General features: G+C 39.1%; 1 pseudogene; it reads left to right on the top strand.

Annotated features, from left to right (window-relative positions):
- LOC127417861 (uncharacterized) overlaps nt 1-26789 on the top strand; it is a 119050-nt pseudogene that overhangs the window by 27628 nt on the left and 64633 nt on the right.

The raw sequence follows: 26789 nt of genomic DNA, 5'->3' as shown, positions 1-26789 counted from the left end.
AGCGCACAAATAATGTTCTGAACGCGCAAGATGATATTTTGAGCGCACAACAAATTATTTTGCATGCAAGATGATATTTTGAGCGCACAAATAATGTTCTGCAAGCACAAGATGATGTTTTGAGTGCACAAATAATGTTCTGCAAGCACAAGATGATATTTGAGCGCACAAATGTTCTGCAAGCACAAGATGATATTTTGAGCGCACAAATAATGTTCTGCATGCGCAAGATGATGTTTTTGAGTGCACAAAAAAATTTCTGCACGTGCAAGATTATGTTTTGAGCGCACAAAAAGTTATTTTGCACGTGCAAGATGATATTTTGAGTGCACAAAACATTTTTCTGCATGCACAAGATTATATTTTGAGCTCGCAAAAATGTATTTTGCATGCGCAAGATGATATTTTGAGCGCACAAATGTTTTGCACACACAAGATGATATTTTGAGCGCACAAATAATGTTCTGCACGTGCATGATATTTTGAGTGCACGAATAATGTTCTGCACACGCAAGATGATATTTTGAGTGCACAAAAAGTTATTTTGCACGTGCTTGAACTCAGTTTTGTAAAGCAATGTTTCTTCTTGCAAAGATAAATTCATTTTGAGCAAACGAAAATCAATTTTGTGCTTGAATAAAGTTTATTTGAATGTGAATTTGCTCAGAATTCTTAAATGTTGCTATCTCCTCCTACACACTGTGCTTGCAAAATACCTTTTTGCATGCTCAAAATATCATCTTACACATGCAGAATTGTGGCACAAGTATAACTCCATAGGGTCCGAACTCTGTCATGTAATATGTGTGTGTATATGTGTGTGTGAGACAGGTTTTTAATCCGTGTAGGGGCCAAATGTCACCAAGTCTGTTGTAATCATAAATAGCTTGATGGTGGAACAACAGAAATAGAATAGAAGTCGTTATATAGCGTCATAATATAGGCATCATATATAGGATATGAAAACAAACACTTGTGTTTTGTAAATCTTATTGGGACAAAGAAGTGTACAAAAATGTCCCGTGAAGAACAGAAAAACCTGACTGAACATCCTTGTGTTGAGCCAATAAGGCAGGGGCGTAGATTCTGGAGGGGATGGGAGGGAGGTACCCCCATTATTAATACCATCATCAATGGAAACATGTAAATGCTTCACACTGCAACCCCCCCAATGTTCAAGGCAAATCTATACCATTGCAATAAAGTAATTTATTGGCCAAATAATGTCTAAAATAAAGTTTGAAACATCAAAAGGTGTATTTAGGGTTAGTTGTAGTCTATTCTAAAAAAATATTATCTAATAATTACGGATACACGCTTGTGTGTTTGTGGTTGCATTCCACCCAACTCGCATACTCTGTGCAATTTAGTTTGCAAGATTAGCATTGTGTTCCAAACCACACACTTCTGCACTATTCTACGTCATTTTGTAGTGTAAGTAGTGCAAGTAGTATGTTAATACTGAAAATACAACAAAAAGAAGTGTACTATGAGTACGCAGAGGATGCACTTCTTCATATGTCAAAACGGAGTGTGGAATGTTTGAAACTTTTGTTTTTATTTTTATTTATTGTTCCTTCCTTCAACATAGTACAGAGAAAAGATCACCATGCAATTTTTTGACAAGTTAACTGAGGGAATAAATGTTGGCCACTTCATGCACCCAGTATAAATAACACCACATCAATCATTAAAATGGGAGGGCTACAAATGAACATTAAAAATCCACAAAACACTGCTAATAATCCACCTGGGAAATGGTGTTTTCTGTTTATCTAAAGTTGTTTCAGACCTCTGTTGCAGAAGTGAACATTTAAGTCAGGGGTTGGCAACTTATGGCACATGGAGGGTTAATCACTGGCACGCCAGCAACGGTGAGAGAGGAATAGACTAATTTATTTATATAAATTCCGCACCTGCATTCCAATCTACATCTTGATGTAATCCTTCCTCATGATCACGCAGCATGTTTTCATGAGCTGAATAGTACGCTAACAAAAAGTTAAAATGTGATGAGACCGCGATTAAAAATGTAAGAATTTCGAATCCACGGTTAAAACCTTGAAATGCTTTATTTACACATGGCAAAATATTATATATAATATATAAATAATATATAATATAAAATAGTTTTTCGTAACTGCAGAAGTTCACATTGATGCATTGTCCTTTGTTAGTTGGCCGATGAAGGCTTTTGTTGGCAATTAAATGATTGTCTATGTATTCCATTTTAAGAGTGTAGTCCATCAATAGACAAAGGTGATGCAGGCAGAGATCACTGAGGCGCATCGCAGTTCAACCTGCAGGTCATTTCGGCGAGGTTCGGTGGGGTCCATCCTAAGTCCAAGGTTCAGGCAGTGGCATATGAAGTATCCCATGTCTTACAGTTGGAGTTGGCATCAGTTCATCCTCTGAAGTCCATCGTAAAAGACTGAAGTGATGTCTGGCTGGCACTGGCTACATTTAGTTGTCATCACTCAGTGGAGTCCGACACCAAGCAGGAACGGAGCTGGATCTGGCCAGCTCTGGTAACTCGAGGTTGAGACATGGAAACAAATAGAATAATATTAGCGTAGATGCCATTCAATTGTATGCAGATTTATAGATCATGATATATGTTTCTGGTTCCGGCAGACTTAACTAAAGCAGCCTAATTGTGAGTTGATGGATAAATGAGGTGTATGACTGGAGTCTTTAGACTAGACTTAAACTGAGTGAGTGTGTCTGCATCCCAAACAGTGTTAGGGAGACTATTCCATAGATTAGGAGTCAAATAGGAAAAGGATCTACCTCCTTTTGTGGATTTCGACCACTAGTTTTTAATGGCCGATCATCCCAGTCCTGCATATTTGGCCACAGTCTTGCGTTATAGTATGTCCCAATACTGCCATCCTGCCTTACTACATACTTAGAAATATGCACTTTATGGTCAATACATACTTTTTGTGCTTAGTAGAAGTATGTAAATTTGGATGCAGTCCATGTGTTGTGTAATCCGCTCTGAAGAAGTTCAGATCTTGAAATAAAGCACCTGTCCATAAGTATATTCAGCAGGAAGTGAAATGAAGAGTCTCTTCATGTCTCTCCATCTCTATCTCTCTTTCATTATGCATCTGTCTCTCCTCTCATTCTTTATCTCTCTCCCTCTCTTTGTGTCAGTAATTTTTTTTGTGTTAATGAGAGGTGGTAATATGAATGCTGATATACCAAGAAAAGCATTGAAAAGGAAGGTGACAAGGACATTAGCACATAAACGAAGGCACACATTCACACACACATTTTTCTTTGGCTTAGGAATGTGAAAATACCTCAGACTTTTATTATTTTTATATAACGCTAAAGTACATTTTTACATTTTATGAAGACAATAGAAGTGCCTGTGCAAATGGTGGTTGCCATGGCGTTGCTATACAGTTCCTAAGGTGTTCTGAGTGGTTTTTAGCAGAGTCCATGTTCGGAGGGGAGCCTGCAAGGTTAGCAAAAAAAATCACATAATGCCGCAGTCCCATAGATATTCTACCGGCGGTACACTGGCAAGGAGACCAGTGGAAATTTTATTTTTAATGGATGTCAACAGGGGAGATGCTTCAGTGTGCTGAATAAACTGCTTTTGCGAGGAAACAGGTCATCACTTAATTAATTGACCGCCTGTCCACTAATCTTCAACATGTTTTACACTAACTATCCATTTGGAAAGAACTAAGTGTGGAGTTTACTATACGATAAAATTGCTGTTTTATAAAAGAAGATGAAGACAATTTTGCGACAGATAGGTGTCAGTTTACGGCTCTCCCCATTCATTTGTATGGTATCTGCAAATGGTGACTTACTATTGTAACATGCTAGTTGACTGTTGTGCTTTCTTCTATGGTAAAAACGCCGAGGTTGTTATCTCCTTATAAAAGATCTCTGGTTTTTAGTGCATTGCTATGTTCTTGCTAGGGTATTCAGGATGGTTGCTGAAGCATTGCTGGGTGATTGCTTACTGGCCCAGGCCCAAGCTTCTGATATTGGTTTCTAGATATGCCTGATTTAAAAATGTTTTTTTTATTAATACCGTTTTGGCCATTAAGTAAATCATTCATATTAACTTATAATTATAAATTCATTCATTGATTCGTTGTGTGAATTTGTGTAGTAACTGCACAAGCTCCATTATAGTGTCAGAGTGAGAGCTGATTGGTAGTGTTGAGCCTACGGTTTAAAAGCTTTAAACTGAAGATATTACACAGGCAGACATCTTTAAACACACATGCACACATTTTGAAAGGTTTTCTGTTCAAGTAAATGTCAAAAGCCTGATCTTAGCGGTGGTTTTAAAGGTTGTTGTAAGAACTCTGACCCTCTTGAGTCTGGTTCTTCAAAAGAAATGCTATATACAGTGTGTGTGTGTATATATATATATATATATATACTTATTTACCGCCCCACCCCACACACACACTTAGACCCAATATTACCTCACAGTCCAGATGCGCCATAATGGCTTGAGGCCGTCTACGCTTGACGAGTCCGAGTGAATGTTCAAAACCGTTTATTTTTCTTTTCGGAGGAGTAGCGCCAACAATGTAACGGGGCATCCGTTTACTGTTGATGCCTCAACAGATGCTTCCAGTGTTGACAGCTTCGTTGATTATAATGGGACCTTTTAGCTTTTGCACACTAAAGCACACTTTTCCAAACACAACTTTGGTAAAGTGTGAGCGGCAGGGTAACTTAAATGGGGTTGCACACCGGACGTGTCTGGCGGATGACATGGCGCATTCTAAAATTAGAAACTATGAAGGTACTATTTTCTATGAAGGTATGCACACCGCAGCCACAGCTCTGCATCTGTCTGCGGCACCCGGCTACGACTCTGGAGGCTGCTCAGAATTCTGCAGTGCAACGGAGTGGGAGGGAGTTTATACTGTGGTGCGTGTTTGCAATTGAAAGTGATGTCAGTCACAGTCGACCACATTTTAGAGCACCTGCCACCTTACTGTCGACGGCCAAGAAGGAGATGTGCGTTTGTGTACATTATTTAAACTTAACACTTAGGATGGGAATAGAAGCTGCGTGAAGATTCTGTGGAAACAATACACGCTAGTGATGTTACATAAGACAGCTTCAAGGCGTGTATCGAGTAAGCAGTGCAATTTTCAATGAAGCCCCATATTGAAGCATGGATTGGATTAAATGATGAGCTGTTTCCTTACAAAAGTAGTGTATTCAGCATCATGAAGCATCTTCTCCATATCCATTCAAAAAGAAGGTCTCCTTGCCAGTGTACTGCCCATAGAATGTCTATGGGACCACCGTGTTATGCTATTCTAAGCTAACCTTATTGGTTTTCCCTTAGAAGGGCTTTGGCCTGACTGTGCAGTCACGTGAACGCTTCAAGTTTGTCTAATTAGAAATGGCTTTCATAATACATTATCATATATCCTGTCTTACAAGTAGTATAAAAAACACAAAATAATTAGAACACACTATTTAATTGACTCAAATCTGTTATTCATATTTATGTATTATTATTCTTATCATTATTATACTGAATAATATTCACTCTTATTGCAATGTATTGCCACACTTTAATGTGTGAATGATATTATCAGAAGCTTAAAATGAACACACTTAGCGTTGTAAGGCTTTTATTTGTGCATAATGGATGAACACTTTTAACAGGCACTCCATTCAACGGAGTTGCGCACCCGGGTTTATAACTGATTTATATTTGACCAACTGCCGGATGGTTTTCGACACTCCCAAGCCTTTGAAACTTTTCCCGAAACACTCAGCAGAAAGCATCAGAGCTTCTCTCAGCATCATTTCCCATACCTAGTGGAAAGTTTAACTAAAATAATGTACACAAACACACATCTCCTTCTTGGCTGTTGACAGTCACTTCCAATTACAAACACGCCCCATAGTATAAACTCCCACCCCCAAAACTGATTGACAGGTGTCTGTGTAAGGCATTGGAAATGCAAGCGCAAAGGGAATTGCAATTCCACTTGAATTTTGTCAGGCACCATATGGGACGCCAAGGAAGTGAAGTAGCAAAGGGGGTAATTACTATTGCTTTTTCAATATGACAGGGTCATAATTCGTAAGATATTGGAAATGCAATTACAAATGGACTTTGCATTTCCAAATGAAATTGGGCAGACTTTGTAAGTTTGTGTAAATGGAAAATGCAAACGGTAATATGCAATTTGCATTTGGATTATGTCACAATTTATGCGTCCAAAAATAGAAAACGCAATTGCAAATACAATTTGAAAATAGTTCTGTATATCCTCCCATATTATGATGGACAAAGTACACTTTAAAACGCTTCTACTGTCTCTATGACTGATGTTTTCATTATGATTTTTTGCGCGTGTATTTGACCAGCCAGCATTATGTATATAAGTCGATTCGGACTATAAGTGGCAGGACCTTTCAGATGATAAAAAAAACGCGACTTATATTCTGGAAAATATGGTAGTTGGTAAAGTTACATGAGGTTTGATTTTAAAATCACATTAATTGAATGCTGCAGGAAATGGCTTTGGGTTTGTGCTGTTTAGCATTGTCTTGTTTCAGGATGAAATATTGTTTTGGCATTGAATTAGGTTTTGATAAATGACTGTGATTCATGAAAAGACGTAATTACATTAAACTTTTAAATGCTCAAATCAAGCGTTTGTTATTTTTATGGTAAAAACTGCTTAATTTATACAGAGATTTGGCCATCTTTTGATCATTTGAAAAGTACAAATTCGGGAGGTGTTAGACAGACTGTATGATTTGATTCAATGTGATCGATGTGTCCTTTTTAGTCATTTATAAGAGGACTCAGAGGGCACAATCATATGACAGACCTTGTGTGTGTGTGTGTGGTATGAGTCCTCTAGGGCGGCTGTGACTGCCATGCAAATGAGCCTCATTATGGAGAAACTGCTCACCTAAACGTGAGGAGAACCGAAGAGAGGAGAGGACAGAAGTAGTCTGGATTTTGTTTTTGTGTTTTGATGTTCTTTTGTTCTCCAGAGGGTAGGTGGGGTTGTTATTTACTGCTATCATTACAGTTCAGTTTCTAAGAGTTTCTCTCTGTCTCTGGTTTCTTTTGACTGTCTGTTTTTTCACCAAAATGGTACTGGTGCTCAGCCGGGAAATTTGAACAGTTCACAAAACCAGCCTGTGTTTCCACTGCCTACAGAGCCGAACAATGATGAAACTAGTGACTACATAACCTGCCCACAAACAAACATGACCTTCTTAACAAGTCTTACTCTGAGTTTTGAGAACGACCATTGGAAATTTAGCGTCTTTATGCCTTGATGAGATGACTTAGATGTAACAGTCCGAAGATATTTTAACATATTGTATAACAAATAAAATTCCAAGTAATCAATTCACACTTTTGATATTTGTTAATGAAATCAATTAGTCTAGTACATATGGAGAAAATGAATTGGCTAGAATAGGGCTAGGGGAACAAATCAATGTTCTGGTTAATCAAAATCCAGATATCAATTCTTGAAATTTCAAGATTGATATTTTACTCCATGCCAGGGGTTCCATATATCGCGATTGATCAGTCAATCATAAGAAAACCACTGGTTAATCTTGTTAACAGGCCAAAAGCAAAAGAGAGTAGAGAGAGAAAATGTACAAATAACAAAAATCTGACAGACGTGAGGAAACCACTCACTGCTCTTGGCTGGATAACTTTAGTAGCTTTAAAAAGTATTAACGTGTATTAATTAACACCTTGTCCTAACTAGATGCAATGCGATAAGATTCCAGCGACAAGCAATCTGTTTGACCATACTTGATGTGACACAGAGATATTCAAACACTAAAATTATGATAAATGACAATAAACAGTATGTTTATTGAAATTAAATAATTACTCACTGAAGCTGTGCATGGACATATGCTTTCTACGGCAAACCCTTGGGGGGATAAATACACAATCCCACACATACACTGGGCAAAATTACTTTATGAATCGTGTCCAAATTTAGCCTGTTACAATTTTTTATGTTCACAGCATGCAGTACTTCTGTTGTTGCCGATCTCCACATGACAGAGAAGCAAAGAGAAAGTCAAAGCGAGCCTCTATGTCTGTCACTAAAAACATTTAGTGTTTATGCGACCAATTTAAAATAATCTGTTCTAACAGCCAACTCCAACACTGAATTCTGTTAAAAAGAGGCATTTATTTGCAACGTGCTTGCCTTGCATGATGATCACTGTATATTGAATATAGTACATGAAACGCATTCACTGAATTAACATTAGCGAATACAGGCTTGCTTATTGAAAACAATTAAATAAATAGTGCAAGACCAAGAGAGCAACTCTAATGGCATGTTCTAAATTCACCAAGTAAAATTAACTTAACATATGAAAACAGTCAGGACATTGTTGAAAATAATTAATAGGTAAGCCAAATCAAAATGCACTGAAAAGTTGCACGTGTTTCATGACGTGCATTAGCTTTTGATCTAATATCACAGCTGTTTGGTTTAGAATGTTAACCAATAACAGTTACGATGTAAAAATAAATAATTAGCTAGGATAGAAAAAAATAGGCCTGTGAGAAATGTACAATAAAGCAAATGTTTTGTTCTAAACATGACGTGCACTCGGAATAAAAGATACTTGAAATATCCTTCTTGATCAGCAGGGTAAAAATAATAATAATAATAAATAAAAAGGATATACCTAGCCTACAATAGTAATTTTTTCTCATTTTGATGAGCAAAATTAACATGTCAACATGGTTTGTTGAAAGACGAGACCTGACACACCTGAAGCGATTATTCTTGCAAGCCAACGTTTTGGAAATCTGCTTCTCGCACCACCACCGAAGTGAAACATAGTTACTTTGCTCGTCTTACGAGAGGACATTTTCTTGTGCGGGCCACAAGTGAGAGAGGAAAGAAGCACGTGCAGCTAGAGGTGACATTTGTATACATCTACTCCAAATAACATCTTTTTTAATAATTTTATTATTTATTACAGTATATTAAAATGTAACATTAACATGACAGTAATTTAAGCCCATCAGAACCGTTTAGTGGACTAGTCTCGCACGACTTAATACTCGTCTTAATAACTACTTGGGAACTTGAAACAACATGTTTACTAAAATTAATTTGTATTTTGTTGTGTTATCTATAGTTGTATTGAGAATTGTCAAACTTTCAAATGTAAGCAAATTTAAGTAATAGTAAGTAATTTTTCCTTTCCTTTGTCTTTCTTCAGCTGGCTCTTCCCCCCCTTTACACTCTCTCTCTCTCTCTCTCTCTCTCTCTCTCTCTCTCTCTCTCTCTCTCTCTCTCATTCACTCTCTTTGACATCCTAACCCTGTGCTCTGTCAACCATCAGCCCCCCTACACACACACACACACACACACACACACACACACACACACACCTGCCAAATTCAGCTGCTAAATTGCTGGTTGTTACTTTGCCGTCATCAGAAGGGTGACACATCCGGATCTAGACCTGTGTGTGTGTGTGTGTGTGATATCTCTAGGTGTGTTATTGTATCTTGCTGTGCTTTTTAAGATGTGGTTGCCTTCACCTGTGGAGAGAGTGTGTGGCTGTTTCTATTGATTAGTTAATTCATTAGACTGGGCAGAAAAGCCATACAGAATTGCTTAGGGAAAATGACTGTGAGAGAGGCAGGTGTGTAAACCCATGGTACTGCTGTGTGTGTGTGTGTGTGTGTGTGTGTGTGTGTGTGTGTGTGTGTGTGTGTTTGTGTTGACAGACAGTATTACATTGAGTGCTCACAGCTGGGACTATGATGACTTTGTGCTGAGCATGTTCTCTGTGTGTGTTGTATATGGTGAGAATAAGGGGTGGGCGAGATGACCAAAATCTTATATCATAATATGAATAATTTTATATCACGATAACGATATAAGCTATATCATGATATAGTAAAATAAAAATATATTTTTTTATATATTAAATGAAAGCAACTTCCTCTTATATAAATGTTCTCTTTATTTGGAACTTGACAAAGTAAAAAAAATAAAAAAATAATATAACTCAATTTGGTTTTAAATCAACCTTACCATAAGGCTGAATTTCACATTATGCCACAATCTGATTTTGCTGACTTGTATTATTTTTATTATAAACTTTTCTTATGAAACTCGACATCTTCTCAAAGCAATGCAGCAAAGGAAAAAATACATAAGTAATGATTCCTCAACCATTCTGAATTAGTGTGGTGTGTGACAGATATCCGGCTGAAAAGAGCAAGACCTCAAACACAACATTCGGTAGATGTGTCACCCTTGGCCAAAATCAAGTTGTTCTGAACTGGCTAGTGAGATGCCGGCTCTAAAATACTTTTATAAGAAAGCCATTTGTTGGCTGGAGTGCCCGGCGTGACATCGCAGAAATAGAAACCATTCCTAGAATAAAATGCCTTGTCACTCATCGCGTGTCGTTGTCATGGCTGGTTAAGACTAAAACTCAGATTAACATTGAAAAAATACCTTTTATCATATGTCGTGGCGCATCTGGTTTGGACACAGTGCCATAATCATACAGTGAACTCCTGTGAATTAAGTAATCTTATGTTAAATTTCCTAACTTTTTTAACATTTCTGAATGTTGAGGTCATGTGACGCCATGCAAGAAGCAGATGTGTGAGCGACGAGCTCTGCGCACATTGCTAAATTTGTAATTATTTTCATGTTATAATCTGGTGAAATTTTATACACCCAGTTACACATTTGCTCTTTGAGGCAAAACATGGCAAAGAAGTCAAAATCCTCGGGCTCTGGAGACATTAAAAGACACAGGCCTAAAGACCGGGGACTCGATTTAGATGGCGCGGCGGGAGAGGAGATCCAGCGTCAGTTGTCCAACATGTCGGTGGTGTTGACAAAGGTTCTTGCTGACTTGGAGGATCTCGCTGTAATACGGCGATGGAAATAAAATTCTCTGAGATAGTTACAAGAGTGACTGATGTTGAGAGACGAATTTCTGGAATCTTCGGAGAGGGAAATAACCGCTAATCCGCCCGTGACCAAAGTTGATTTGGAACATCTCCTTGAAAAGCTTGAAGATCTTGAGAATAGAAGCCTCAGGAATAACATTAGAATTGTTGGAATTCCTGAGCATGAGGAGGTCAGAGATATGGTGAAATTCCTAGATGAGCTTTTCCCGAGTCTGCTCGACATCAAGCGAGCTCACAGAGTCCCAGCTCACAGATTTCCTGAGGGAGATAGGCCCTGATCGATTCTGGCCAGATTTCTGAGATCATCCGATAAAGATCTGGTGTTGTGCCAGGCGAGGAGCAAAGGGAAGCTTTCTTGGAAGAACCATAATATTTTTTTGCTCCTGGACTTTGCGAGTTCGACGAGAGAAACGCGATCGGTTCAAGAAATGTAAGAAACTCTTACATCAGCGAAAGATCACTTTTGCTCTGATGTTTCTAGCCAAACTGAGAATAGAAACGAAGGATGGTCGCAAAGTATTTACATGTCCCAATCAGGCAATGTCTTTTATTGAATCAATGGGTGAGTAAACTGCGTTGGCTCCGCCAAGCGGCCGGAGCTTGTTTTGTGAATGACACTTTTCCTTAAAGAAACTTTTGCATTGATGAAAGATTACTTTTGCATTGAAGTTCCCGGCCAGCTTGAGAGTGGACACTACGGATGACCGCAAAATATCTACATACTCACACAAAGGATGTCTTTTATTAAGTTGACGGATTGAGTAAGTCATGGTATATACTTTTATGTGGCCTCCGAGTGAATTGACTCAACCATCCGGGGAGCCGGGATGCTGGATTTGTTTCTTTTTGTATTGGTTCCGCCTAGTGGCTGGAGCTTGCTCTATTGAATAACACTCCTTTGGAACAGCTGTGGATTAATCTGTTCGTTCTTCGTGCTTATTCCTCTTGCTGGATGTAGTTTGTTTTGTTGAGTATTTTTACGGGACATTGGAATGATTACGTCATCCGCTGAACTTATAACAGCCGGCTCACTGAACATTTGTTTGTCTGTCCAAGGAATCTGAACGGTTTTATATCAGCTGGAATTTGTTTTGTGGAAGATCACACCTTTGAGACAGTTCTGTGAATTAATCTACACATTCTTTGTGTTCATTCTTCCTATTGGCTGGGGTTTATTTTACAAAGTATTTTCTGTCATGTAATTTTGCCTCACAAATTTGTGAGGCAAAATTGAGCAATCCGATTGCAAAGTTGTCGTGGGGGCTCGAGGGCGTTCATTGACCTTTTGAGTTTAGAGGGATTGTCGCCGTTTGGCGCTTTCGTGCACAGGGTTAATGCGCACGTTTTTCTTTTTTCTGTTTGTTTTGTTCGGGGGGATGTTCGGGGTTTGATTGTTTCACTAATGGGGAATGTGGTCTGTATAATTTTGTTTTTGACACACAATTTTTTCTACTATATCAAAATGTCAGATGTTAATATGAGTGTACAATCTCTGTCCACATGGAATGTGAATGGGTTGAGGCACCCCATAAAAAGGAAGGAAGGTTAATACTTTTCTTAAACGTAAGAAATATGATATAGTGTTTCTTCAAGAAATGCATCTCTCCCCGCAGGAAGCTGAAAAAACTGGGAAGATAAGGGGTGGACATGGTTTTTTTTTTGTTCTGGCTCAAGTAAGAGCAAGGGAGTCATTATATTGATTAATAAACATCTACAATTCGAATGTCTCAAACAGACTAAAGATAAATTAGGGAGAGTCATTATTGTTTTAGTTGAAATTCAAGGGCAAAGGTTGATTTTGGCTAATATTTACGCACCTAACGCTGATGATCAGGGCTTTTTTATAGATCTTGAAGGGATGCTGCAAGCCGCTGGCACCCCTCATGAGACAATATTGGGAGGAGACTTTAATCTTTTGATGGACTCATTGATCACAGTGAAGCAAAAGTGTGTAAGCCCCCTAGAGCAGCATTGATGTTTCACAGGATGTGTAAAAATCTTGGTCTTACAGATATTTGAAGACTTTTGAACCCATCTGGTAGGGAATATACATTTTTTTCATCAGTCCATAAGATTTATTCTAGAATAGATTTTTTTTTTTTTTTTTTTTATATCCAAATCCCTCATTTCATCTGTTGTTGACTGCTCAATTGGAAACATTTTAGTCTCAGATCATGCCCTGGTGAGCTTAGAGGTGTTGCCATATACAGAGAAAAAGAAATCATATAGTTGGTGCCTTAATTGTGTCCCTTTTGCAAAATCCTGATTTCCAACTAATGTTAAAGACTGAAATCAATGTTTATATGGAGACCAATTGGTCCTCAGTATCCTCTGTGGGTGTGGCTTGGGAGGCACTTAAAGCGGTTCTTAGGGGTTGGATCATACAGTATGCCTCATTCACCAAAAAATCCAGTTTTGGTTATTCAGGGCAAGACAGTCATAGTTTGAGTCGGGGGACAATGTAGGAAAACTTTTGGCTAGATATATAAAACAGAGAGAGTCTTTTTCTACCATTCCCTCAGTGAAATCTGCTGGTGGTGAAATATTTACCTCGGCCATTGATATTAATAATGCTTTTAAAGAATTCTACCTTGATCTCTATAGTTTCACATCTTCGTCTACTGATGAAGATATTAGAAACTTTGTGGAACCATTAGAACTCCCTAAACTGATGGCTGAGCAAAAAAACTCTCTTAATTCTGAGATAACCTTGGAGGAGCTTGATGAGGTAGTTAAGTCCCTACCTACAGGCAAGGCTCCGGAGCCTGACGGCTTTGCCGCTGAGTTTTTCAAATCATATGCTACAGAACTGGCTCCACTTTTGTTAGAAGTTTATACTGAATCATTAAAGAATGGAAAGCTTCCGTCAACAATTTCCCTGATCCAGCTAGATGTAAAAAATTTGTCAAAAATTCTGGCTAACCGATTAAGAAAGGTTATGACATCTCTTATACATATAGATCAGGTGGGTTTTATTCAGGGCCGCAGCTCTTCTGATAACATCAGGCGTTTCATCAATATCATGTGGTCAGTAGTGAATGATCAGACTCCGGTCGCTGCCATCTCATTTGACGCCGAAAAGGCATTTGATATGGTAGAATGGGATTATCTTTTTAAGATTTTGTAAATGTATGGGTTTGGGAGTACATTTATTGGTTGGATTAAGTTATTATATAGGCACCCTGTAGCAGCGGTACAAACAAATGGATTAATTTCAGATTATTTTACTCTGGATAGGGACACCCGGCAGGGTTGCCCTCTTTCCCCATTATTGTTCTGTCTTGACCTGGAACCATTAGCAGCCGTGATAAGGAAGGAGGATGATTTTCCAGGGGTGGTGACGGGAGGTGTGGCGCATAAGCTTCTGCTTTATGCAGATGATATTTTATTATTTGTCTCTGACCCCACTAGATCTATGCCTTGCCTCCATAGAATTATTAATTCCTTTTCCAAGTTCTCAGGATATAAAGTCAACTAGTCTAAATCCGAAGCTTTGGCTTTGACAGCATACTGTCCAGTAACGGCCTTCCAGCCGAGCGCCTTCCAGTGGCCCAAACAGGGCATTAAGTATTTGGGAATTTTATTCCCAGCAAATTTGTCTGATTTAGTCAGTTCATTTTGATCCCTTAATAAAAAGGTTTTCGAATGATGTGGACAGGTGGACTTCATTACTCTTATCGATGATTGGGAAGGTTAATGTATTTAAAATGAATTGTATTCCAAAATTCAACTACCTGTTACAATCTCTCCCTATAGATGTCCCCCTCTCTTATTTCAGGCAAATTGATAGCATAGCGAAGGCCTTCATTTGGAATTGTAAGCGTGCCAGGTTACATTTTAATAAGTTACATAGGCCGATGGACAAAGGTGGGCTAGGCCTACCCAAGATTTTGATTTATTATTATGCATTCGGTCTCAGACGTTTGGCTCATTGGTCGCTTCCACCTGAGAGAGCCCCTCCCTGGTTTTGTATTGAACAAGAATTTCTTGCCCCTATTTTGCTATTGCAAAGCCTTTCCATCAAACTAACCAGAGAAGTTAAATCACACCCCGTTATTTCACATTTGCACTCAGTATGGACAAAAGTGTCCAGAGTGTTTAATTCAGATATTTATCTAAATGTTGCCTCGAGCCTATGGCTAAACCCCAAACTATGCATTAATAAGTCCCCTTTTTGTTGGTCTGAGTGGATTGTAAGGGGGGTTAATACACTCGGTGATCTTTATGAGAGTGGTGTGATGAGATCCTTTGAAAATTTGGTTGAGTATTTTGGGATCCACAGATCTCAGTTTGTTTTAGGTATCTTCAGCTATGACACTTGCTCTGTTATATTTTTGGGAATAGCATACACCCCCCTAGAGTGGCAGATACTCTGGGAGAGGTGATTTCTGCTTTTGGAAAAGGTCATGAGGCATCAGTGTATTACTCGTTATTAATTCAGAGTCTGGGGGACGGAGTATCAACCATCGAGATTATGGGAGAAAGATTTAGACCTGGAATTGGAGGAGGGAGAATGGGCTAGGATTTTAAAAAAACATAAAAACTGCATCTAGAGATGCAAAGGTGCACCTTATACAATTCAAGATTTTACATCGGTTCTATTGAACCCCCTCTAAATTGTATAGGCTTGGTCTTAAAGACACACCCACCTGCTGGAGATGCCAATCAGAGTATGGAGATTTAACCCATGTCTTTTGGGGGTGTGTGGAAATTCAAAAGTTTTGGTTAAAGGTGCAGAGTCTGGTATGCGAGGTGTTAGGTATTCAGGTATTATTCTCCCCCAGACTCTGTATCTTGGGTGATGGGGCGGTCATTGACATTGTAAGTAGTCACATAAAGAATTGGGTCTTAACCAGTGTCATGATCGCCAGGCAGATCATTTTGAGGGGCTGGAGGTTGGCTGGAGCACCCTCTTTTCAGGAGTGGTGCTCGGAGATGTGAAAGGTGGCGGCCTTTGAGGAAGTTACTTTCAGAGGAACGGGGAGGTATAAAGTGTTCGTGGAGAAATGGGGCAGGTATTTGTCATTTGTGGATGTGTGATTATTGTTGTTGTATTTTTTTATTTTTTTATTTTGTTTATTTATTTTTTTATGTATTTTTTTTTTATGTGTGGGCACGTGTGTCTGTGTCATTTAAGACCACTGTTATGTTGCTGGGGTTAGGGTGGGATTGGGAGGGGGAGGAGTAATAGTTGGGGTTAATTTGATTCTATGTATATATGTTTTGTTCTATGAGGTACATTTATTTGAATCAATAAAAATAGTTAATCAGAAACATTTCTGAATGTTTACTTGAATACTTGATACTGCTGTAAAAAACTTCCAGTACTGGTTTCTTAATTTGTATCTTTGTTGTATTGTTTTTATTTATTATATTGCTTTTAATTTGTTTCTTTGTTCTTCTTTGGTCTTCTGCCAAGTTGGCGCCTCGGATGGCAGCCTAATGTGAAGCTCTCCAATTCTTTTGCTGTTTTTGTTTGTTTGTGCTGTGTTTAGTAATTTTTTTCCAATCAGTTTTACCAGGGACAAACTGCTGGACATTCAGCAGCACATACTAGACAAATCTTTTCCCAGTTTTTGACTTTTCGTACATTTTGCTGGACATTTTAGTCAGAGGCGCAGCCGTGTTGTTTAAGCACGCCATGAGACGCAAGCTCCGACAGCGTGGCTTTCGAACAGCGCTGCCGAGTATTCATTTAGTCTTCCTAACAGAATGGATGAACTACATCTCCTCACCTATAGAAACAAGGACTTTTCAAACTCTGCTGCCTTGTGCTTCACAGAAACCTGGCTGAGTGAAGCCATTCCGGACAGCGGGTTACATCTGCCGGGCTTTCAGCTGTTCAGAGCAGATCGCATTGCAGAGTTAACGGGGAAAACGAGAGGTGGAACATGCTTTTACATCAATGAAAGTTGGTGTACAGATGTAACAACATTAAAGAAGATGTGTTGTCCTATTTTGGAAATGCTCTTTATCAACTGTAAGCCTTTCTACTCGCCGCGGGAGTTTTCTTCGTTTATTCTTGTGAGTGTTTATATTCCTCCACACGCGTGTGTGAATGCAGCGCTGCAATAGCTGGCTGATCAGATCACAGACATGGAACAACAATACCCAGACTCACTTATTATTATTCTCAGCGATTTTAACAAAGCCAACCTCACCTGTGAACTGCCAAAATACAGACAGCACATTACATGCCCCACCAGAGACAGAAATATACTGGATCATTGCTACACAACATTACAGGATGAATATCGCTCTGTCAACGTGCAGCTTTAGGACTCTCTGATCACTGTCTGGTTCATCTTCTTCTGCCCAACAGGCAGAAACTAAAATCAGCTGTTCGGCTTTCAACACCATCATCCTAGCTATCCTCCGGACGAAATTAAACCAACTCTCTGTTCCCACCTCTATCTGCCAGTGGATCACCAGCTTTCTGACGGACAGGCAGCAGCTAGTGAGACAGGGGAAATTCACTTCCAGCACCTGTACAATCAGCACTGGTTCCCCCCAGGGATGTGTGCTCTCCCCACTACTCTTCTTCCTGTATACAAATGACTGCACCGCCAAGGACCCCTCTGTCAAGCTCCTGAAGTTTGCAGACAACACTACTGTCATCTGCCTCATCCAGGATGATGTCTGCATACAGAAGGGAGGTTGAACAGCTGGCCATCTGGTGCAATCAAAACAACCTGGAGCTGAACATGCTCAAAACAGTGGAGATGATAGTGGACTTTAGGAGGAACACCCCAACATTGACCCCGCTCACCATTCTGAACAGCACTGTGGCAGCAGTGGAGCCATTCAGGTTCCTGGGCACTACCATCTCACAGGATCTGAAGTGGGAGACACATTTACTCCATTGTGAAAAAGGCCCAGCAGAGGTTATACTTCCTTTGCCAGTTGAGGAAGTTCAACCTGCCACAGGCGCTGCCGATACAGTTCTACTCAGCAGTCACTGAGTCTGTCCTCTGCACTTCAATAACTGTCTGGTTTGGTTCAGCTATGAAATCGGATATCAGAAGACTACAAAGGACAGTTTGGAGAGTTGAGAGGATTATTGGTTGCCCCCTGCCCTCCCTTCAAGAACTGTACACTTCCAGAGTGAGGACAAGGGCTGGAAATATCACTCTTGACCCCACTCACCCAACCCACTACCTCTTTGAACTGTTGCCTTCTGGCCGAAGCTTCAGAGCTGTGAGCACCAGAACCGTCAGGCACAGGAACAGTTTTTTCCCCCAGGCTATCCATCTCATGAACAGTTAAAACTGCCCCATTGAGCAATAATTATGTGCTATACACAGCTTAGTCTATTTATATTTCTCCAACATATACTACCTCTTCTGCCATTACATTCTGTTGTGTATAACAGATTTGTATTTGTACATATATATATATATATATATATATTGTCTTATTGTGTATTTCTATATATACTTATATTTTCTATTTGCTTTTTATTTTTATTCTATTTTTTATTATCTCTGTCTTGTTGTTGTATTATTTGTGTACTGGAAGCTCCTGTCACCAAGACAAATTCCTTGTATGTGTAAGCATACTTGGCATTAAAGCTCATTCTGATTCTTAGGGATGTACGGAATGACTAATTTCACTATTGTTTAAACGTACATTTTGGAGTCAACTAGTCTAAAAATAAGAAAAAAAACACCCAGAAAACAGTCAAAAAACAGTGTTTAGTGTTTATGCGACCCATGTAAAATAATCTATTCTAACAGCCAACTCCAGCACTAAATTCTGTTGAAAAGAAAAATATCAAGGAAAATATCACTTAATTTGACTCTTATTGATTAAAGTCATCTCTGTAGAGGATATTTGAATATGTGAAAGCAAACATGGCCAGTTTGTTTCCTAATATATAACATAATTCAAACTGAATTTTAGGCTTTTAAGGGTGATGTGTAGTTTAAAAAAATGCGTGTGAAATAATTGTGGCACTTGACACATTGTTTTAGCTGTTTTCCTCATCAGTGGTGGTTAAAATGATGGGCTGCCTAGCTATTTGTGACGTTTGACCTCCTCCTTTGCGCTTTAAGGTAAAAAACTAAGCAGAATTCAAATGGGTCTTGTAATGGGTCTTGTAAGTTTTGTGGTTAAACTTACAAGACCCTCTGCGCTCTCCTGACTCTGGACTGGAGCACAAACGGGAAATCTGCTGGACTCGCACACACTTGCATGCTCCAGAGATAGCACACGCGACAATAACGTGAAACACTGCTGCGCATGTCAGATGAGAAGCATCTGAATATCATTGAATTTCCTTTGGTGACCACTTGGGTGGCCGCCGAAAAATTGACTCTGGTTCTTCTGAGTCTCACGTGAAGCTGCTCCGCCTTCATCCTCCATTTCTCCAACAGAATGTGTACTGCTTACATGTAACGTGAATAGAATGTGGTGCACATTTCTTGCCACGCGGTGGCGATTTTGCTTAACCGTAATGGAGACGATAATCCAAAATGTATACCGGTTGTCAAATTTCTACCATTTTATCTTGTTTACCAGTATTGTCCACCCCTATTGAGAATAGGAGAGTTACAAGGACATGAATCTATTCTGAGCTGCATGTCTTACAGAGAGGGAGACAGAGAGTCTGGAAGAGTACACACTGGCATCTGTCTGTCTCTCTGGGGCTTTGTCTCAAACCTTAGTGCATTGCCAACCTAAACAGCATTTTTGGGAATCATAAGTGAAAATGAAGCTCAAAAGTGCTGTATACTGTATTTTGGCAGCTACGTAGGGCTGGGCGATATGGTTACAAGAATTTAATCTCAATATTTTCAGCAAATTGACGATATTCAATATATTTCTCAATAATTACAGTATATCTGTCTATCCGTCTGTCTATTTCTGTGAATCTGAATAATTCATTCTCAGTATCACAGCACGGCCCATCAGTCTGTTTTCTTGTTAGTGTGTGTGTGTGTGTGTGTGTGTGTGTTGAGGGACTGTTTGGCCGTTTTGACTGCACTGCAGACACTCTGCCAGTCAATCAATTGCCTTGAAAAATGAGCAAAGACCTGCTGGGAAACACAGGGGCTAGTGTCACGTGATGTGGGTGTGTGGAGTTTTAAGGTTAGCCTCTTCCCATGATGCTCTATTCTTTAGAAGTAAACTCCAGGCCGTGGTCAGGTGTTCCTGTTTGAGGCTTTATACTCTCGAGGAAAAGATCTCTCAGAATTTCTCATGGAAAGCAGCACACAGCAAGGTGAAAATATAGCCTGGTCTTATGAAAATTACGTGACCGTGGCAGTAGCTTAGCAAAACGAAATTACATGCCTTATACGTTTGGCTGCAGTTTCCCAATTAAATGTCCAGTGGGGGGGAGCCAAAAGCAAGGGAAATGGTGTTGTAATTAGACAAGGATCTAAAGTTGAATATTAGAAGGAGGTTTTGATGAGTAAAACGTACCTCCCTAATCTAAAACATTAACCTAAACCTAACCAATAGTGATCTAAAATCAAATAAGAGCTAGACACAAAACAGACATTCTTACCCTTAACCAAAACTAAACCTAACCGATAGTGTCCAAAAACAAAATAAGAAATGAAATTTCTTATTTCTTATACGTTTCTATGACATTTTCGTGTCATGTGTCAGCTTGCGTGCTTGACTGCTCGCTTCAGTGTCCAAAGTTCAACACTCTTATCAGGTGAGCTACCACAGAAGCTAATCATATTGGAATAAGTGTGTACATTTAGGTGAATCTGTAATACAACCGTTAAAATGTCGTACTTTAAATGATATGTTGTAGTAAAAGTGATTCATAAGCCTGTCGCGATTATTAAATCATCTTCTGATCGAGGTTATTTGATCAAACCAAGGTTACTGTGCACTTTAAATTCCAATCACATTTTACTGTCCAAATAAGGGAATGAACGGCGCGTTTGACTGTCTCATTCAATTGAACTCCGACGATCTCACTGAGCCGCACCGCAGACCGCACTGAGTGCAGTTCCAGAAGAGTGTGTGAAGATTAACTGCTTCTGAACCAGACTTGAAGCACTCTGATGCACGCATCATCTGCTTAGTTTGGCACCAAACTCCAACGAAAATATAAATGAAAATTTTACTGAGCACAAAGCGTACTGGTTTTACTTAACGATCATGTAATGGCAAATGTTATTCGTCGTTGTGAGTTCATACTCGCCATGTTTAAGGCACGCAGTGACACAGAGGAGCCCTGTGTCATGCCCGCTTACTCTATTTCTAAAGAGATGATAGAATAAAGAAGCACAGAATCTCAAAGGTCTTTCTTCAAATGAAATAAGGGCGTGTTGGTGTAACCGGAGAAAATATTTTACCATTGCATACAATTGCATACATACACTGCCTGGCCAAAAAAAATGTAGCATACTTTAATGTTTTGTTGGACCGCTTTTAGCTTTGATTACGGCGCACATTCGTAGTGGCATTGTTTCGACAACCTTATGCAACGTCACAACATTTATTTCCATCCAGAATTGCATACATTTTTGACTGAGATCTTGTATTGATGTCTTCTCCTGCACATCCCAAAGACTTTCAGTAGGGTTAAGGTCAGGTATCTGTGGTGGCCAATTCATGTGTGAAAATGATTCCTCATGCTCCCTGAACCACTCTTTCACAATTTGAGCCCGATGAATCTTGGCATTGTCATCATGGAATATGCCCGTGCTGTCAGGGAAGAAAAAAATCCATTGCTGGGATAACCTGGTCATTCAGTACATTCAGGTAATCAGCTGACTTAATTTTATTGCTGCATAATGTTGCTGAGCCTAGACCTGATCAATTGAAGCAACCCCATATCATAACACTGCCTTAAATCCAAACGGCAACTTTTTTTTTTTGGCCAGGCAGTGTACTTTAATATAATATGATATGATATAACTATTGAGGTTGGCTAGGTTCCAAAAACAACAGTGTAAATGCAAAATGGTCTAGAGACTAAGGGTATTTTCACACTTGGTCCATTTCAGAGGTCTGAGTGCGGTTCGCTGATCTCTGACCCCTTAAAAGCAAACCGAGATTCGGGAGGTGGTCTGAGTATGGTTCCCTTGCAGTCTGTAGTTCGGTTCACTAATCATATGCATTGTGAACAAAAAGCGTTCCGGGCTCACTTGATTTTCCCATTCGCGTAATACCAAACATGCTTGGCCCTGACAGGTTCCCGTGCTCAGGAAATTACAATGCAAGCACGGGAGAGAGGCGACGAGCTGCTTGCTTTGTTTCTATGGATATGAAAATGGAGAAGCATATTTACAATATTGTAAACGTTACATGAAACAAACTCAAAGGTCTTTCTTTAGTGTTCTGTGCAAATGAAGATTCGAGGGTTTAACTGGACGCCTTGAAAGCCGCATGAAAGTTAAGAAGTTACGACAGGAATATTTATTGAATATAGACACCTGTTCTTATGCTGCTTATTCATTTTGAGAGCATTAAACATGTTTATATTATCTTATACGTTAATACGTAGAACTATTTGTACTCTTGACATTAAATATAGCCCTAATCATATTAATTATAATAAATACCATATTTTTTAAAGTGGACTCGGTCCCACAAATGATAGAGTGTGAATGCAAAAAGGTCTGAGACCCCGTAACTGGTAAATTGGACCAAAAAGAGATCTGAGCCCACTTACAAGGTCTCAGACAGTGTGAATGCAAAGAGAACTCTAAACACTCTAAATTTGACCAGAAAGAGAGACATATATTTGAAGTATTTTGAAATATTTTAATTTAAAAAATACTAAGGTATAATATTTAAGTTAAGTTTTAAATCATATTAATAATAAAAAGTTAAATATGAATAAATGACTTCTTAAAGGAATATTCTGGCATTCAGTACAAGTCGCTCTCTTTCGACAGCATTTGTGGCATAATGTTGATTACCACAAAAATGTATTTTGTCTCGTCCCTCCTTTTCTTTAAAAAAAAAGAGAGCATAAATGGAGGTTACAGTGAGACACTTACAATGGAAGTCAATGGGGTCAATTTTTGGAGGGTTTAAAGGCAGAAATGGGAAGCTTATCATTTTATAAAAGCACTTAGATTAATTCTTCTGTTAAAATTAATGTGTTATTTGAACTGTAAATTTGTTTAATAATTTTTACAGTCATTTTTTGGGTTTGTTAACATTACATCATCATGGCAATGAAGTTGTAAAATTGGCTAATCAACATTATGCCACAAATGCTGTCGATTGAGCTTAACTTGTATTGAACCTGGAATATTCCTTCAAGGTTTATGGATTTGGTTTATTGATTTATGGTTTATTTGTATGACACTTAATCATCATAATTGTAAAAGGCCTAAAACAGACAATTAATCATCATAAACACAATTATTGTTTGACAATTAATCGTCAGCCAACTTTCATAACCGTGACAGCCCTAATGTTTCGATATCATAACATAGCAGTGTGTGAGTAATAGTGCAAAAAATAAGTGTTAATAAAGTCAAAATCAACCGTTGTAATCGTGATTCTTGTGAGGAATTTCACCAGGAAACTGTGAGGAAACGTAGAATTCGGCATGTAAATTTTGTCATAGTAATGATAATTCTATGAGACTAGGTTGTAAAAAGAAATAAATGAAAACTGTGTGTGTGTTTGTGTGTGTGTGTGTGTGTGTGTTGCCTCAACTTTGCAAATCAACATATAGTTCTACTTTCAGTCAAATTAATACATATATCAATAAATACTCATGTTGAATGCATAAGTAATTTTATAAGCTTAGCTTGTTTTTTTTTTTGCCATAAATATTATCAAAAAGAGACACAGACGTCAGTGATCGCAAGCAATTTTGGTATTGACTGAATTTGCCTTTATTCTCGCAAAGTCCTGGAGTGACTGTCAAAGAAAGTAATTGAAATGCAAAGAATGCAGAGACAGAAAGACAGATGGATAGTTACAGCGAGACAGATTCCTGTGTTTGTTTATCTGTTCTATGTTTAACAAGCTGTTTGCATATCAAAGTAAACAGTACAAATTTGTCTGTCCATATCGACATCATTAAATGAGGTGTGTGTGTTTGTTTTATTGGATGGTGAAGTTTTTGCAAGATTTTTCCAAACTCATTGAAGCATGTCTCCCTCTCTTGCTGTCTGTCTCTCTATTTGGGTGACAGTGTTGTCAGATATGTGCAGCGTGTGTTGGATGGTAGAGAGATAGGCAGAAGTTGTTTTCCATCAGTCTGGTTTATTGTTTGTTTGTCTTCAAAGATTTCACTCTCTTCATAGCCCTCCACCTCCAGTCTTTCTCTCTTTATATCTCTCATTATTCATTCATCTCTCTGATTTCTCGTATTCCTGAAGCAAAGCATGTCTCTCTCTCTGTGTTTGTTTGTGTGTGTTATTGTGTGTGTGTGTTTTAAGTACCTTTTGATTGTGTAAATCACACACGTAATGCTATGCTGTTTTTGACACCAGCTGTATACACATTTTGAATGCTTTGTTTGAATTCATAATCAAATTACCATAACTGAGATGTTAAACAGCAAGATAATCTGGCCACACTCAAAAAAATAAAAACGTTCAATTCAATTATTGTATTTTATTATTATCGTCTTGTCTTAAATTCATTTTGTCACATGTATTAGAATAAAAAATGATCAAAATCATCATTTTAAATATGTTGGGGCAACTTAATTTTATACCACTTCCATTTTTTTGTTGTAGGTGTAACTGTCAGGGTCAGTTACTCATCTTCTGAGTTGGTGTTTTCATGTTTGGAGCGTGGAGTCTGGGTCCTGACTCAGCCTAGTTCGGTTTCTGTTCTGGGTCAGGATCCAGACACTCATGCTCCATGTCTTGTTATTTGTGAGCGCATGGCTTCGGTCCTCTTGCCACGTGCTCTTCTGTCAGTCTTGTGTGTTGTGTGAGTGCACATGGCTGTGTTTGGTACTTCATCACCATGTGCTCTTGTGTCTGTTTTAGGGTATGTTTACACGACAACGATGTACTAAAAACGGAAAAGTTTTTCCTTTGCATTTTTGAAAAGTTTCGCGTACAGACGACAACGTTGTCAAAACGATCCCCGTTCACACAGATCCACGAAAACGACTAAAAACGCTGTATTATGCATGCCAGGCCAGTAGTTGGCGATGTCACTTTGTAAAGAAATACTACGCACCTGCGCACATGAACAATGAAGATGGCGATCGCTGGTCATAGTAGTGATGCAGTAAATCTACACTTTGCTGGAGAAGCGTCAAAATCTTGAGCAGTACAAACACAGTTCTGTTGTCCGCCATTGAACCTATTATAGCGACCACGAGGAGTTTACCCCATGTGACTCTATCCTCCCTAGCAACCGGGCCAATTTGGTTGCTTAGGAGACCTGGCTGGAGTCACTCAGCACACCCTGGGATTTGAACTAGCGAGCTAGCGAACTCCATGGGTGGTAGCCAGCGTATTTTACCACTGAGCTACCCAGGCCCCTCACCATTGTAGTTTTTAATGTCTCGCGCATTATTTTGAAGTACTTGAAAGCATACCTATAGACTGAACACGTAATACGCGTGCGCATGTTTTTGTATGTTTACACGGAGATGGCAACGGCATCATTTTTAAAAACTTGCACTTTGAAACCCGTTCTCAAAAGTTTGCGTTTTCAGCCACCAAAACGCCATTGTCACGTAAACGAACAGCCAAAACGCATAAAAAGTTTTCAGTTTTTAGTTGAAAACGTTGTGGTGTAAACGGCCCCTTAGTCTCGTGTGTTAGCACATGTCCTTGTGTTTGTCTGCCATGTGCTTCCCTGACTCCGCCTCCTCGTTACCCTCATCACTCTCCCTCCTTTAGTCCTTGTTATGTTAATTATCTTCACCTGTCCCTCATGTTCCCTACCTGTAAATATTGTGCTCCTTTTCCTCTTCTGTTGGTCAGATCGTTTTGTTAATTTGCAGTTTTCACTCATGCTGCGGTGCATGCTGGGAATCTGACGTCTCAAGTACATCTTGTTATGGCCAACAAAAATTAAGTTGTTCTAATGCAAATGGAAGAAGTGAACTTTTTGGTTGTTGTAAAAAAAATGTTTTAACATTAAGTAACTAAATGGAACAAGGAGCAAAAATTCATTTTTTGAGTGTACATTGTGCACACCTAAAGATTTCTGGTACTACTACAGATCACACACAAAAGTGAAATCTGATTGGATAAGCCACGTTTGAAGCAGCTGTAAAATAAACTGTCCACAGCCTACATTTGCTGTAATTAACTAATTTACTTGCCAGATAGAATCGAATGCCTCCTACACACTACGCGACTTTCAAAGACGTCGGATTGTGGTACCGTTCATATTATAACTGTCTGTCTTGTCATGGAAGTCGTAGGGTTTTCAAATTACACGAGGAATCGGCAACAGGGGTGAACACATTATAGAACATTTCACTATTGACGAATCCCCGAAGACTCTGCCTGGACTCCAAATTACGTTTCACAACAGAGTACACACGAGAAGCGATACGAGAATTACACGATCACGCATGAGTAGGTGTTCGTGTGCTTGTCCGGGCGGGGTTATGAAAATGGTGGACCGCAAGAAGCTTCCGATACACTTTGTTTGTGCGCTTACCTGGTTGTGGTACAGTTCAGAGGAAACATCAAATAGGCACTAGTACTCCAGCCAATGTTCCACTAATTTTTCCTCCATTTCTTTAGTCCAATGAGACTTTCTTGATACCGCAGCCATGCTAGTTGATGTTCTGTTGCAGGTACATCAGGACTCCTCCCACTGAAATGTCCCGTGCCCCGTTTCTTGCTCTCTCATTGGCTGCAGGTCAACGCTGCAGTTGTATTCAGTCAAAACACATTTCACATTGCGCGAT

This window comes from Myxocyprinus asiaticus, chromosome 27, assembly GCF_019703515.2.
Source record: "Myxocyprinus asiaticus isolate MX2 ecotype Aquarium Trade chromosome 27, UBuf_Myxa_2, whole genome shotgun sequence".
Classification (NCBI taxonomy): domain Eukaryota; kingdom Metazoa; phylum Chordata; class Actinopteri; order Cypriniformes; family Catostomidae; genus Myxocyprinus; species Myxocyprinus asiaticus.
The sequence above is the reverse complement of the archived record's forward strand: the minus strand, read 5'-3'. Positions and strand labels throughout refer to the sequence as shown.